Source organism: Lissotriton vulgaris, chromosome 7 (assembly GCF_964263255.1).
Source record: "Lissotriton vulgaris chromosome 7, aLisVul1.2, whole genome shotgun sequence".
Taxonomy (NCBI): domain Eukaryota; kingdom Metazoa; phylum Chordata; class Amphibia; order Caudata; family Salamandridae; genus Lissotriton; species Lissotriton vulgaris.
Genome location: NC_141695.1, coordinates 915,221,817 through 915,233,829, shown reverse-complemented (window position 1 = coordinate 915,233,829; position 12,013 = coordinate 915,221,817).

The following is a 12,013-nucleotide window of genomic DNA, read 5'->3' as shown; positions in this document are numbered from 1 at the left end:
TTCTCTCAGCTCAAGCCAAATAAAGGTTTTCACCAATTGGAGCTTGAAAAAAAATCCCGATACATTCCAACCTTTTCTATGCATAGCAGTATGATTCTCTACAAGCTAATGAGTTTTGGTATATCCTCTGCTGCTGAACTTTTCCAATAAATCATTCGATGTATTATACAGCCTGTAGTGAACACATTTATCTGTAGTGATGACACATTGGTTTTCAGAACTACACAGAAAGAGCATGAAAAAGCTCTCATACAAGTATGGTGTTTGCTGAATGATGCAGGTTTAACTCTAAATGCTGACAAATCTGAATTCCACAAGAAAAGCTTTAGATTCTTTGGCCATGTTTTTCTGATGGAGGGTTTGAAACCTAATCCAGCTAAAGTACGAGCATTGCCTACAGCAAAAACCCCAAAAGAAGTTTCTATGTTACAAATATTTCTTGGAATGGGCAGTTACTGTTCAAGATACATACAAGTCTTTGCTACGGTCAGTGCACCATTGCGAGAACTAACAAATAAGAATGAGCCTTTTCATTGTTTACAAGAGAGCTTTTATAGAATCAAGCAAGCCATTCATAGTGCTACTGAAATGGCTTACTTTGATCCCACATTTTCAAACTGAGGTTTTAGTTGACACTAGCCCTGTCAGGTTAGGTGCAATCCTTCCACAGCACAATGGATAACCCAATGCTCAGAGACATATTCCAGAATATACTGCTAAGAGTCTGTCACAAACGGAACTTGGTTACTCGCAGTCTGAAAAAGAAAGTTTGGCAGTGGTCTATGCTTGCGAATATTTCCATGTGTTTTTATACGGCAAGCCGTTCACAGTAGTGACTGATCATTAAATACTGTTGATGATATTCAGCAATCCCAAAGCCGAATTGCCTCATAGAATTGAACATTGAGGTTTGAGGTTACAAGAATACAACTATATAATTCTTCATCATCCAGGAAATGATCACCATCCTACTGATTATTTTTCAAAAGTACCATTACAATGCCCTGATACCCAATATAAGACAGAGAAGGCTTACATTAAATTTTATTGTTAAATCGAGCACACCAGCTGCCTGGCCTTTGGAACATATTGCTGCTGCCATGAGCCAAGATAGTGACATGTTGAAATTGAAACACATTATTGCTCATCAATAATGGAACCAGCACTCTAAATCTTTCACTAATGCTAGTGAGTATGCAAAGTTCACAAATGTAAGAGGTGAACCTTCCGTGGCCCAAGAAGGCCTCATTCTGTTAGGCACACAAATTGTTATTTCCAATAGTCTCCAAAAACAAGTAATCAACATTTCCCGTGAGGGACATTGAGGAATAGATACCACTAAGAGAGCTCTCCGTGATCGAATATGGTTTCCGTATCTCAATGAAAAGGTTGAAAAAGAGTTGGTGAATTGTCACATATCTTTCATCTCAAGATATTCAGCACTGTTTGGACATGTCAGAATTGCCACGTCATGATTGGGAGAAAATTACTATTAATTTCTTTGGTCCTCTTGCAAATGGACATCATCTTCTAGTTATTGTTGATGAATACTCCCATTTTCCATTGGTAGAAGTGCTTTTATTCATAACACATGAAATGTTACTCAAAAGGTAGATTGCATCTTAGTGACATGTGGTGTACCTACAATCTGACAATCTGACAATGGCTCACCTTTTAATGGTCGAAATTCCCAAACTTTCTAAATCACCTCAATATAAAGGATTTAAAAAAATACTCCTATTTGGCCCCAGGCCAATGGTCTGGTAGAGTGGTTCAAGAAAGTTTTTCAGCGGAGGGATGGCTTGCAGCCGACAAGTATGGCCGCAGCCTAAGTGAGTTCCTGCATCCCCGCTGGTGATCCTGTCAGAATCCTGCGCCAATACTGCCGGATTATCGGGTCCGGAGGTGCAGCTGAACCGAGCTACCCGTGGAGGGTGAGGATGCGAAATTAGGGCCGGGCCGGAGGCTCCTGGGTTGCGGTGTGGACGGAGCTTACAGGCAGTGAAGAGGGAATTATGAGTTAGAGAAGTGAAATACGCAATGCTCTTTCCGGAGAAGTTGAGAGTGGAATCTGATGGTAATACGTGGTTCTTTGCTTCACCGGAGAAAGCATGTGATTGGCAGGAGGGTTGGAGAAGGGTTGGTGCCCAAAGAAAGGACCATATCAGCAGACCTAGACAACAGAGGGGGACCTTGGACCCATCATTGGTGGACGGCCCAGCAGAAAGAACTGAGAAGACAATGGAAAGGGAATAGACTGTCTGAAAAAAGGAAATTGACTAAAGGCTCTGCAGAAGCGCAAGTATTGCAAAGGGGGGTAGCATATTATTGGGACTCCTGTACATTTACTGTTACTTGGTTAACTGCTGATTGTTAACTGTTTGTTGTTACTTTATGTGACATTTTTAGGGCTTGGGCTCGTACACTGCGCAGCAGTGACGCGCCGCGAGTCCTTTTCCGGGCATTTGGAAATTGGACCTTGCATTCCACAATGCTTGTGTGTGTGGATTTGCAAGGTCCAATTTCATAGACCTTCGCGTGCGTGCTGTTTTCAAACAGAACACGCAATAGACCATAGACGGTAGCGTAGCCCCGCCTATGCCCTATTGGTGTCTGTTACGCGCACCAGAGGCCATATGTTTTGTCAAGCCGCGATAATTCAAAAGATATGCTCGCAGTGGCGCGTGCACACCACTTGAGAGCTTCTTTTTTTTTTTTAGGGTCTGGGAAGGGGAGTGTGTCCGTCCGTTGTTTGAATGTGTGTGCTTTTTAGATAGTGTGCATTACAAATTTAATTACATTTAGGTGCCATCCATCGGATGGGACTGTCCTGTCCAACGATAACCAATGTCTGAGAATAAATACATTTTGAGCTATTTGAAGGAAAGGACTCTTAACAACGCAAATTGTTAATTATTTCTCAATTTTAGAAACAGTTCAAAAATACCTGTTGATTTGCCATGTAAACTTTGTTGTTCTTGAAATTTTGGGTGTCTAATCAGAAACGGAAGCTCTTAGAATTGCACTGCATGTTTTGCATTGGATTGGTGCGTGCCATCTTTAGTGACTTAACCAGGAAGGACAGGACTCCCCTTCAGAATGTGGAGTGAATGCCCAGAAATTCCCCTTTCCTGTGATGTAACCTACCCACTGCCAGTACGGAGTCCTCACAGGTTTGAAACACCCTTGTAGTGCGTGCCCCCCCTCCCCTGCTGAAAGTGCATCCTCCCTCCTCCACTCACGCTCCACGTCACACCCCCGGATCCATGGAGTTATTTGTTGACAAGGGCGAGTGAGTGAAGAGTGAGTGCAGAGTGACTGCAAAGTGAGTGTAGAGTGAGTCCAGAGTGTCAGTGAGTGCAGAGTGAGTGCAGCATGTGAGTGCAGAGTGAGTGCAGAGTGAGTGCAGAGTGTGAGTGCAGAGTGAGTGCAGAGTGAGTGCAGAGTGTGAGTGCAGAGTGAGTGCAGAGTGAGTGCAGAGTGTGAGTGCAGAGTGAGAGTGAGTGCAGAGTGAGTGCAGAGTGTGTGTGAGTGCAGAGTGTGTGAGTGCAGAGTGTGTGTGAGTGCAGAGTGAGTGCGAGTGCAGAGTGAGTGTGGGTGCAAAGTGAGAGTGAGTGCAGAATGAGTGCAGAGTGAGAGTGACTGCAGAGTGAGAGTGACTGCAGAGTGAGTGCAGAGTGAGAGTGACTGCAGAGTGAGAGTGATGCAGAGTGACTGCAGAGTAAGAGTGACTGCAGAGACACTGCAGAGTGAGAGTGACTGCAGAGTGACTGTAGAGTGAGAGTGACTGCAGATTGACTGCAGAGTGAGAGTGACTGCAGAGTGACTGCAGAGTGAGAGTGACTCCAGTGTGTGAGTGTGCAGGGTGAACAGTGACTGCAGTGTGTGAGTGTGCAGGGTGAACAGTGACTGCAGTGTGCAGAGTGAACAGTGTGTGAGTGTGCAGGGTGAACAGTGTGTGTGTGTGTGCAGGGTGAACAGGGTGTGTGTGTATGTGCAGGGTGAACATTGTGTGTGTGTGTGTGTGTGTAGGGTGAGCAGTGTGTGAGTGTGCGGGGTACAAACACTCGAACTAAGTCCACCACACACATAAGACCACACACATAAGACCACACACATAAGACCACACACATAAAACCACACTCATAAGACCACACACACACCACACACGCACCACCCACACACCACACACACACACCACACACTCACCACCACACACTCACCACCACACACGCAACCACACATGCAACCACTCATACAACCACACACACAACCACACACACACACACCACCAGCCAACAGTGCACACTTTCACCAGGCACAAACACCACCAGTCGTCAGTGCAGGCTTCCACCAGGCACACAACACCAGACGTCAGTGCACGCTTTCACCAAACACACACACCACCAGCCATCAGTGCACACTTACACAACACCAGCTGTCAGAGCATGCTTTCACCAGGCGCACACACCACCAGCCGTCAGTGCACGCTTTCACCAGGCACACACACCACCAGCTGCCTGTGCACGCTTTTACCAGGCACACACACCACCAGCCGTCAGTGCTCGCTTCCACCAGGCATACACACCTCCAGGCGGCAGTGCACGCTTCCACCAAGCGCACACACCGCCAGCCATCAGTGCACAATTTTTACAGGCACACACACCACCAGCCATCAGTGCACATACAATTAACTATTGTAACAATCGCAGCATGGTGCACTTTACTTTTAAACATATTCATCTAAAGCGCATCATGCCACCATTGCTACAATTACAATCCAACCCACATAATTCCACTACACACCACATGCATACACTCCATAACACATGGCTGAAAGACATTGCCATTTACAATGCCATTAGCTCTAACTCAAATAAATCTGAGACCTATTGTATTTCCAATGCTTGTTTGTATTTGCTAACGGTATGAATACATGTTTCATACCTCACTTGGGAAGGCCCTCCTGGGACACTAACAAGTTATGGACCAAAGTTCGACTGTGACAGGCGAGATGTAAAGTAAACTTGCGGGGATGGGTATCGGCTGAGCCCGCGCTCTTTCGAAATGTCATGGGGGGAGACATTCACTGGCAGGGAAGCAGGGAGGGTGTTTGGGGATGGGAGGGGGAGGGGTGTTCATTGGTTTTAAAGTTTTGTCTTAATGTTGTGTACGATTTGCAAGCTGATTCATGCCGATTTCTACACTGGTCTCAGAAATGGAGTCAACGCACAGAGAGACATTACTCAGGTTCAAGTGGCACTAAGTGATAAACATCCACTACCATCAATCTACTGTAATATGTGTTATATCATGTTATGAGATGGGGACTGATAAAGACCAAGTACCATCTGTTTTATCCTGGAATGTGAACGGGATGGGGGATAAAATAAAGAGGGGTATTGTTCAGCAATATCTAAAGAGGCATTCTCCAGACCTTGTGCTACTTCAAGAGACTAATTTAGTGGGTAACAAAAGTAAAGCCCTCACTCGATGGGGTTACAAACTCCTGGTACATGCGGACTACATCACTGGCTCTAGGGTTGCCGGAATCTTGGTGAAGAAAAGTACTCCCTTGATTGTACTCAAAACATGGCCGGACCCCGGGGGACGCTTTGCTGTACTGGAAGCCCAATGGAAGGGGAGAGCTCTTAATGTTGTCTCGTTATATTTGTCGCTGAATTTGGGGAAGACAGCTCTGGTAGACCTTGGCAACGTATTGACCAGCCTCCCGGAAGGCACCTTGATTATGGATGGAGACTGTAAAATGAAAATGAATGATAGGCTGGACAGATACCCACAGCGACCAGGAGCTAGACCGAATGAATTAATGGCGGAATTCACTACAGCACTAGGGTTCACTGACGTGGGACGGGAACTACAGTCGACTGACAAACAATACACATATTTTTCCAGCGTTCACAACTCTTTATCCCGTATTGATTATTTTTTAACGTACACAGCCTCATTGAGTCGTTTTAGGAACTTCCAAACCCTGCCCAGAGGTATTTCAGATCACTCCTTGAGTTGAAATCACATACGGGGAACAACAGCCACACACTACTATAGTCATTAGTCCGTGGCTGCTGAAAATACCAGATATTAAGGATGAACTGTGTGCACAAACAGGAAATTACTTTAAAGAGAACGTAGGATCAGTTGACTCTGCCCAAACGATATGGGAAGCATATAAAGTGGTTTTGAAGGGGCATGCCCTGTCCCTGAAGACCGGATATATTAATAAGAATAAACAGTTATTAGCTCAGATAGAAAATTACCTACTCAACTTGAGGGAGATCAAGCACGTAACCCCTCGAACGACACGCAGCACCAACTTACCCTGAAGCAAGACGAATATAGAATTAAGGCATGAGAACACATGATGGCTAAACAGCGCAATACTCAACACAGGCTATATGAACTAGGGGACAGGGCGGGTAAGACCTTGGCGTGGTTGGAAAAGAGAGAACAGGGTTCAAGGTGGGTGACCAGATTGCAACTACCGGAGGGAAAGATAAAGTTCATAGGTCGCACGCTACTCCACCATTCCAGCGTGTGTACCCCAGGAGCATCACGGTAGATGTAGTTTTCTCAAAGCGGGTGCGCTTATCGAAAGTTCAGAAGTGTGATGCACAGTTGCAGGCCAACTCTGGACACCGGTGTTTCTGGATAATTGTCCGTCATCAGCAGAGTGTAGGATGAGTTTCAGGGGTTGCTGTGCAGGCTGCCAAAGTGTTATCAGGTATGGTACCTCTCCGGGCACGTAGGGCGTTACCTGAGCTCGTCAGCTCAAGGCTCAAGGGAGCCGAATTAAGTACAAAGTTCATAGGTCGCACGCTACTCCACCATTCCAGCGTGTGTACCCCAGGAGCATCACGGTAGATGTAGTTTTCTCAAAGCGGGTGCGCTTATCGAAAGTTCAGAAGTGTGATGCACAGTTGCAGGCCAACTCTGGACACCGGTGTTTCTGGATAATTGTCCGTCATCAGCAGAGTGTAGGATGAGTTTCAGGGGTTGCTGTGCAGGCTGCCAAAGTGTTATCAGGTATGGTACCTCTCCGGGCTCGTAGGGCGTTACCTGAGCTCGTCAGCTCAAGGCTCAAGGGAGCCGAATTAAGTACAAAGTTCATAGGTCGCAACGCTACTCCACCATTCCAGCGTGTGTACCCCAGGAGCATCACGGTAGATGTAGTTTTCTCAAAGCGGGTGCGCTTATCGAAAGTTCAGAAGTGTGATGCACAGTTGCAGGCCAACTCTGGAGACCGGTGTTTCTGGATAATTGTCCGTCATCAGCAGAGTGTAGGATGAGTTTCAGGGGTTGCTGTGCAGGCTGCCAAAGTGTTATCAGGTATGGTACCTCTCCGGGCGCGTAGGGCGTTACTTGAGCTCGTCAGCTCAAGGCTCAAGGGAGCCGAATTAAGTACAAAGTTCATAGGTCGCACGCTACTCCACCATTCCAGCGTGTGTACCCCAGGAGCATCACGGTAGATGTAGTTTTCTCAAAGCGGGTGCGCTTATCGAAAGTTCAGAAGTGTGATGCACAGTTGCAGGCCAACTCTGGACACCGGTGTTTCTGGATAATTGTCCGTCATCAGCAGAGTGTAGGATGAGTTTCAGGGGTTGCTGTGCAGGCTGCCAAAGTGTTATCAGGTATGGTACCTCTCCGGGCGCGTAGGGCGTTACCTGAGCTCGTCAGCTCAAGGCTCAAGGGAGCCGAATTAAGTACAAAGTTCATAGGTCGCACGCTACTCCACCATTCCAGCGTGTGTACCCCAGGAGCATCACGGTAGATGTAGTTTTCTCAAAGCGGGTGCGCTTATCGAAAGTTCAGAAGTGTGATGCACAGTTGCAGGCCAACTCTGGACACCGGTGTTTCTGGATAATTGTCCGTCATCAGCAGAGTGTAGGATGAGTTTCAGGGGTTGCTGTGCAGGCTGCCAAAGTGTTATCAGGTATGGTACCTCTCCGGGCGCGTAAGGCGTTACCTGAGCTCGTCAGCTCAAGGCTCAAGGGAGCCGAATTAAGTACAAAGTTCATAGGTCGCACGCTACTCCACCATTCCAGCGTGTGTACCCCAGGAGCATCACGGTAGATGTAGTTTTCTCAAAGTGGGTGCGCTTATCGAAAGTTCAGAAGTGTGATGCACAGTTGCAGGCCAACTCTGGACACCGGTGTTTCTGGATAATTGTCCGTCATCAGTGTAATGATGTATAAATGACATCATAATGTTAGATGTAAAAGAATGTCAAGAATAAAGAATGTTGAGGAAACATTCATGGGACATACCAGGACAGATATGGAAGCTGATTTACAAGCTCCATTAAAGATATGTTAATTAATTATATTTATTGTGTCTAATGGATTTCTTTACATTGGCGACGAGGGTGGGATGAACATTTATAAAGAAAGTGAAGATTTTCCACAAAAGGAACATATTATGGACATTTTATAGAGGAATTTACATGACTGGTTATTCACTGGATTTACATAAATGACTGCTGATTGCTTGGAAACATCAAATAAGCTGTGGGCTAAAAAAGGAAAGTCATTTTAAATTGTGAAAATTTATACAAAGGAGGAATTACTGGAAATTTCACCCCCTCTTGATGATGATTTCAAACTGTAAGTAGTTTTAAAAATTGACTTTACAAAAGTGTATTTGAATTACAAGTATATATATATATATATATACACAGGGGTGGCTACGCCCACATGGGCGGGGACTATTTACACTTAAATGTAATGCCGGAATTCAGCCCGTGACAGTATGCTGGTGGAGCCAGGAGCCTTTGAGAAAGTGTCCATGACACGAAACGCGTCAGGCTGGCAAGACTTTAATTTGTGCTGAAGCACCAAGCTGTTCGAATTGCATTTCTTCAATAAAACGAAGGCAAGAACCACTCACCTGTGTGGGCTCCCTCATTTGCAAGCAAAACTTCTCGTTGGATGTTTGGCGGCCGTGCTTGGGTCGCGAGAGGAGCCCTGCTGCACGTCGGTGCAGTCCGACTGCTTTGCCACCGGGCGGAGGAGTTTGGAACAGCGTGATGCCATTGAGGGAAGATACACGGCAATTTAAACAGCGACTGTGTTTACAGCAACCCACTTGGGAGTCATTGGCAAAGACAACTGCGGGGCAAATTACTCATTTGAGAAGACGGGCACTACAGTATCCATCAGGCCACAGGGGTGGCTACGCCCACATGGGCGGGGACTATTTACACTTAAATGTAATGCCGGAATTCAGCCCGTGACAGTATGCTGGTGGAGCCAGGAGCCTTTGAGAAAGTGTCCATGACACGAAACGCGTCAGGCTGGCAAGACTTTAATTTGTGCTGAAGCACCAAGCTGTTCGAATTGCATTTCTTCAATAAAACGAAGGCAAGAACCACTCACCTGTGTGGGCTCCCTCATTTGCAAGCAAAACTTCTCGTTGGATATATATATATATATATATATTTTCATCACGCACAGCTAAAGGATAAAGAAACTGACTGCAAACGCATGAAATAATTTAAACAAATAAATAGATTAACATTGTTCAATATTAACATTGTTCAATTAATCTCTTGGGTCTTTTTGAAATTCTTTCTGATCTCCTTTGTATCGACTCATCTTGTTGATCATTTGGTTGTATGTTACTCTGTACATTGCCTGTTGCAACTTTCCTAAAGAAAGACTTGTTTCTTGTAATTGTTTTGCTATCATTTTCTGCAGTCATTGCTGTGCCATGTATTTTTGTAACTTCCAAAGGCATTGGGTGAAATCTAGTTTGTGATTTCTTAACTTGCTGTTGTTTAACTAAAACTAAATCACCAATTTGATAATCTTTGCCTTGATAAGTTTTTCCTTTTTCTGCATAGTACTTCCAATATTAGATGAAATATTCTCAACATGGGGAATACCTAGTATACTAAAAACAGACAATGGGCCACCATTTAGTGGAGAAGATTTTGGAAAATTTATGAACTATTTGGGAATAGTACACAGGAAGATAACTCCAATGTGGCCTAGAGCAAATGGAATGGTAGAAAGATTGATGGCAACAATTAAAAAGGGAGTACAAAGAGCAAAACTTTCACAGATTTCAGTAAATCAAGCTTTATGTCAAATTTTAAGAGACTATAGGAATACCCCTCATCCATCAACTGGGAAGTGCCCTTCAGAATTAATGTTTGGGCAATCAAGGAGAACTCGATTACTACAATTACCTGCAAGTCCACCAAAAGCACATGAAGAAGTCTTAAAACAAGACAAAGAGGCCAAAGAGAAAATGAAGTACTATGCAGAAAAAGGAAAAACTTATCAAGGCAAAGATTATCAAATTGGTGATTTAGTTTTAGTTAAACAACAGCAAGTTAAGAAATCACAAACTAGATTTCACCCAATGCCTTTGGAAGTTACAAAAATACATGGCACAGCAATGACTGCAGAAAATGATAGCAGAACAATTACAAGAAACAAGTCTTTCTTTAGGAAAGTTGCAACAGGCAATGTACAGAGTAACATACAACCAAATGATCAACAAGATGAGTCGATACAAAGGAGATCAGAAAGAATTTCAAAAAGACCCGAGAGACTAATTGAACAATGTTAATATTGAACAATGTTAATCTATTTATTTGTTTAAATTATTTCACTTATTTTAGGGGGGAGGGGGGAGAATGTAATGATGTATAAATGACATCATAATGTTAGATGTAAAAGAATCTCAAGAATAAAGAATGTTGAGGAAACATTCATGGGACATACCAGGACAGATATGGAAGCTGATTTACAAGCTCCATTAAAGATATGTTAATTAATTATATTTATTGTGTCTAATGGATTTCTTTACAATCAGCAGAGTGTAGGATGAGTTTCAGGGGTTGCTGTGCAGGCTGCCAAAGTGTTATCAGGTATGGTACCTCTCCGGGCGCGTAGGGCGTTACCTGAGCTCGTCAGCTCAAGGCTCAAGGGAGCCGAATTAAGTACAAAGTTCATAGGTCGCACGCTACTCCACCATTCCAGCGTGTGTACCCCAGGAGCATCACGGTAGATGTAGTTTTCTCAAAGCGGGTGCGCTTATCGAAAGTTCAGAAGTGTGATGCACAGTTGCAGGCCAACTCTGGACACCGGTGTTTCTGGATAATTGTCCGTCATCAGCAGAGTGTAGGATGAGTTTCAGGGGTTGCTGTGCAGGCTGCCAAAGTGTTATCAGGTATGGTACCTCTCGGGCGCGTAGGGCGTTACCTGAGCTTGTCAGCTCAAGGCTCAAGGGAGCCGAATTAAGTACAAAGTTCATAGGTCGCACGCTACTCCACCATTCCAGCGTGTGTACCCCAGGAGCATCACGGTAGATGTAGTTTTCTCAAAGCAGGTGCGCTTATCGAAAGTTCAGAAGTGTGATGCACAGTTGCAGGCCAACTCTGGACACAGGGGTTGCTGTGCAGGCTGCCAAAGTGTTATCTGGTATGGTAGGGAAAGATACTAACACACCCTAGAGAAAGTGCGGAGGCATTTGCAGACCCACTAGAGAAGATATATTCTCCTTCTACTTCCTACATGGCGAAAGACTCCCGCCAGCTTCTCACGGACAGCTATGTGCCGACTCTCTAGGACTCCGACAGGAACTCCCTGGAAGGAGACCTGACAGTTGAGGAGATTCAACAGGCTATCGGTCCTATTCACTCTGGGCAGGCGATGGGACCAAATGGCACCCCCATCGAATTTTTAAAAGCAATGGCCTCTCAGGTGACCCCGCACCTACTAGCAATGTACAGGGAGAGCTTCGAGAAAGGACTATTACCACCAGATCAATATCTAGCTACCATTGCGGTTATTTGTAAGCCTGGGAATCCGGCTGATAGGTGTGGTTCCTATAGGCCAATTTTGTTAATCAATGTAGAAGCAAAAATTCTAGCGAAAGTTCTCGCTGTACGGCCTATGACAGTGATTTCTTCCCTAGTGCACCCTGATCAATCGGGATTTATGCCCGGGAGAAATACGGCCCTTAACATTCAACATCTCCATAATGC